The sequence below is a fragment of the Pipistrellus hanaki genome (genome assembly GCF_964339955.1).
Source record: "Pipistrellus hanaki genome assembly, chromosome: X".
In the NCBI taxonomy this organism is placed as follows: Eukaryota; Metazoa; Chordata; class Mammalia; order Chiroptera; family Vespertilionidae; genus Pipistrellus; species Pipistrellus hanaki.
The window spans coordinates 15,105,598-15,110,262 of NC_140524.1; the positions used below are offsets into that span (position 1 = coordinate 15,105,598).

General features: G+C 43.3%; 1 pseudogene across 1 annotated transcript; it reads right to left on the bottom strand.

Moving 5' to 3' along the window:
* Positions 1-760: 760 nt before the first annotated feature.
* On the bottom strand, positions 761-1,623 carry LOC311614922 (SUZ RNA-binding domain-containing-like; annotated as a pseudogene). The gene is made up of 2 exons: positions 1,573-1,623; positions 761-1,196 (listed from the first exon to the last, which is right to left on the bottom strand). The product of its transcript is annotated as an SUZ RNA-binding domain-containing-like (transcript).
* Positions 1,624-4,665: the final 3,042 nt, after the last annotated feature.

The window sequence follows — 4,665 nt, forward strand, 5'->3', positions numbered from 1 at the left end:
TTAAAAAGATTTCTGTATCAGCTCTATGTAAGAAATCTAAGAAAAATGGCAGTGCAGTTAATACTTCAGCTAGAGCTGCCATTCATCCACACCTTTCTGAGGAAGGGGAATGGACCTTCTATACTTTTCAAATTTTTAAAAATTCAATATCTAATCTTTGGTGACTAAACCTATCTCTGTTTATCTTTTTAATTATTAAGAATAAATGAAGAAAACATATATGACAAGAAATATAATAGATTAAAATAAAGTGCAATGAATTTTAGATATAACATAATTGTTTAAAATTGGGCAATATACATTACACACAGAATGGTCTAATATGTTATCAGCAAATAAAAACATTCAGGATTATAATTTTATTTTTTCTTCAAATGGAACTTGCTTATAAGTGATGTTGACATGCACTTGGGGATGGGTGGATGAGAGTTCTCATTTATTTTGAAATCCCAAATTAATGAGTATGATAAACTGTTATTGCTGGCACTGGCTTTACCCCAAGTGGCCAAGTGGCACTCTGACTCTCTACTCTTAAGTCTCCAAACTCCCATCCTTTCACTTTCCATTGACTTGGGACAGCCCTTGTAGACATGCCAATCATAGTGGGAAGAGGAAAAGGGAGAGAGGGTCACAGTGCATGGGGTTCAAGGTCACAGTGGGAGGAGCAAAGGGGATCACAGTGCAAGTTAATCAGGTCCTTTCCTCTGCTCAAGTCCAGTTGTTGTCTGTGGTGATGGCGACAGCATTCTTTCTTGCCCATTTATCTGCACTGTTTGAAGCCTTGTGACCCATCAGGACCCAAAGTCTGTCTGATCACATTATTGGGTTGCCTGCTGTTTTCAGGTTGGGAGATCCTGGTTGTCCTGTTGAGGATGGGTTTATCTTGTTCCTCCTCATGGCTGGCACTGCCCAGAATCCGCTTTCAGGCTTCTGCATACTCTGTCTCCCACTGTGCTAGGGACTTGACAGGAAGGGCTGGCCTGCTGGTGGAGTTGGGGCTGCTGACCACACGGATGCTGGTGAGCCTCTTGAGGATTCAGATCTGAGGGGTGGCGTGTGGAGGGGGGGGGAGAGGGGGAAAGTGGCATGGGGGGGGGGCGCTGTGGGAAGGCTATCATCCTGAATCACAATGGGCACTTTGGGAGGAGATTTTTTTGTGTGATCTTCAGTTTCTTCCCCAACCATCTGTCTGTTTCCTGAGGAAAACGTACAGCTTCACTGGCTGCTGATGACCTTAGACTTGCAGTGATGATGCTTGTGTGAGCCTCTGGAAGAAAGTTAGGAGATGGAAGCATAACAGGGGAAGAGCAAGGTAGGGGACACCTCAAACAGCCTAATTTGTAACATAACCACAATCTTCAAGAGGAACAAAGGAGACGGGGAATAGGAATGTATCTGCAAGTGCAGGCAGATTACAATGACAGGGTCTCTCCTGTAATAGCAAGAGATGGATAAAGGGAGGAAAAAAAGGTAAGAAGGGGAGAGGAGATAAGAAAGGCAAAGGAGAGAAATAAATAGGCCTTGGTTCAAATTACAGCAAACACAGAACCATCATGGGTGTTCTGTCCAGACCCCGCTGTCTGCAGCCTCCTCCCAGCTCTCAGCGACCTCCTCATCTTCCATCTTACTCCCAGGATCATAATTTTATAATTTATCTTGTGAATGTAGCTTTATAATTTAACCTTGCAAAATTACTGTGTAGATTTCTTTTATGAATTTGTAAATGACCTCATATTTCTTAACATAACAGTCATAGCATAACCAAAAATTATCTTAACTGCTAAAATATAATGGGAAATATTTCCTTTGAATTCTCTGCAGTATTTTTCTTTACATATATATGTACACATAGACAATTGCAGGTTAACAGTGTATACTGGAAGACACCATGGATTTTTAAAAATCAAGTAGAATCCTGTTTTCACTTTCAAAAAAAATTTTTTAAGAATGTCTTGCTGAAAAACCAATATTATGAAGACTGTAATTACACTACACATTAAAATTAATATTATAAATAATGTAATTATACTATATATTAATAAGAATGTAATTATATATTCTTCATAATATTACTCAGAGAATTATATTTTTGTATTATTTGTCCTTGCCTTGAATATAGGTTTTTACAGCAAAGCAAACTCCAGCTTTCCAAAGAATATAACTTGCCTGAGAGATGTTTTTAGATCTTCACAGGCTGTCTTTGTTCTATCCTTGTCTACATTTTTCAAAGTGTTAGAAATATCTGCAAATTATTTGACAGTTACAGCTGTCTTTAAAAATGTTTCCTGGCTTGTTGATGTAAAACACTATTACAAAAAAGTTGGGTGTGGTATGTTTAAGAATCCCCAGAATTTTGTTCTGTCTAATATAGTAAAACTAGACGTCCAGTGCACGAATTTGTGCATGGGTGGGGTCTGGCCATCTGGCCCCAATTGGGGCAGATTGGGTCTGGGCCTGTCAGGAGGAGAAAATGGCAGGAGGTTGGTCAGCCAGCCTGCCCCAATTGGGGACCAGTCAGAGCTGGGATGCCTGAGGGAAGGGGCTGTGGACAGTTGGCCAGTGGGCCCCACCCCTGATTGGGGTTGGGGAGAGATTGGGGGTGGAGCTGGCCTTGGGGAGGAGCTGTGGGAAGTGGGCCTGCCCTGCCCCCTAATGGGGTAAGGGATGCTGATCGGAGGCCAGTGGCCTGGGGAAAGGGCCATGGGTGGTTGGCTGGTTGCCTCTGCCCCTGTTGGTGAGGGGGGTCCAATCTGGGGTGGGGCTGAGTGGGTGGAGGGGCTGCAGGAGGTGGGTGGTCAGCCACACCCCCTATTGGGGAGGGGTGTGATCAGGGGCTTGGCCAGCCAGGCGGGGGAGGGACTGGGGGCTGATCAGAGTGGTGAGATCCCATCGGAGGCATGGCCAGCCAGGGGGAGGGGCTGCAGGAGGTTGGCTGGCTAGCCCCACCTCCTATTGGGTTGGGGGATACGATCACTGGTGGGATGGCCAGGGGGAGGGGCTGTAGAAGGTTGGCTTTCCAGCCCCACCCCCTATTGTGGTGGGGGTGTGTGATCAGGGGTGGGCCGGCTGGTGGAAGGGACTGTGGGCCTATCTTGGTGGGGAGGGCTAATAGGGGGTGAGGCTGGCAGAGGGAGGGGGAAGGAGTCGACATTTGGTCACTGGCCCACTCTGGATTGGGGTGGGAGAGTCCCAATCAGGGGCAGGCCAGCAGGGGTGGGGGGCATGAGGTTGTCTGGCTGGCCCTACCCCCTCATCAGGCCTGTTAGCTGGCCACAGTGGGTATCATAGCGACTGGTTATTATGGTTGCTATGGCTGTTAAGGTCACTAGCTTTTTATATATATAGATATACATGTATATTTAGCAGTGTTACTATCATAAAATAAAATATACAGGGTGGGGCAAATGTATGTTTACAGTTACTCATATAGAAAATAATAGAATAATAATGGTAATATAAAAATAATCTGTATTTTTCATGTACTCACCGCTTTAAACCTTCTTTTGCCAGTCCTGTATATTTTAATCAATAACAATGTAACTCAAATAACCAATGATGTAATATAACCTGACTTCACTTGATAAGGCTTTCATAAAGAAAGTCTAGATTTTTTTAAAGTATTTATTTAGTACTATTTTCTTTTAAAATATTTTATAATATTTTAGGACACATTTTAGTTTTAAGTTATCCATCTTACTTAAAACTTCATGTTAAGATGATTTGACTTTGGTTGGTGGGCACATAGTGCTATATGCAGATCTTGAAACTTAGAAATACACACCTGAAATCTATATGAGCCTATTAACCAATTTCAAAAACATTTTAAAAATAATAACAAAGGATTGAAAAGTAAAAAAAAAAAAAAGAACATTCACACACAAACCAGTAAACCTCTTCTAAGTAAACCAAACTAAAGAAATAATTTGAAGTTAGTTGGTTTCTACAGGAAATTTTGCACCTCACTTTAGAGGCAGGAGGAAGGGAATGTATTAAATCATGAACTATAATATGAGCCATGGGATAGCAGGGACTTTGTCCACTTTTTTCAACATTATATATTCATAACCAGGACAAGACCTGACACATAGTAGGTGCTCAATAAGTATTTGTTAAATGGATGGATTAATATCCTATCTAATAAAAGAGTAATATATAAATTAACCATACTTCTGCTACACTGACAAGTCATACCCACAAGCCAACCAGGAGCGAATATGCAAATAAACCCAACCAAGATGGCTGTGGCCATAGAGAGCAGGAGGGAGGCTTGGGTTTCCCCAGCAATGGAGGAAGCCAAACTTTCCACCAGCCCTTGCTGGTATTGGCCAGGGGAGGAGCTAGGCGATTGGAGCCAGCTGGGGGTCCTCTGCCCAGGGCTGGAGGCTTTAGGCCTTGGCAGGGGCAGAACTGGTGATTGGAGGGATCTGGGGTGGGGGGGGCCCAGCCCAGTCCCTGAGGCTTTAGGCTTTGGCAGTGGTAGAGTCGGAGATCAGAGGAGATAGGTGTGAACTACAGGGGAAACACCTTTTTTGCCCGCTCATTGGCTAAACTCCCTGATTGCCACTGGTAATATTCTTAGTAACTTGGGCATAAAAATCCAAAAAGGTAATCTAGGACTTTTCCAACACACTCCTGGAGAAAAAAAGGAAAGTCCGCTGCTGAAGG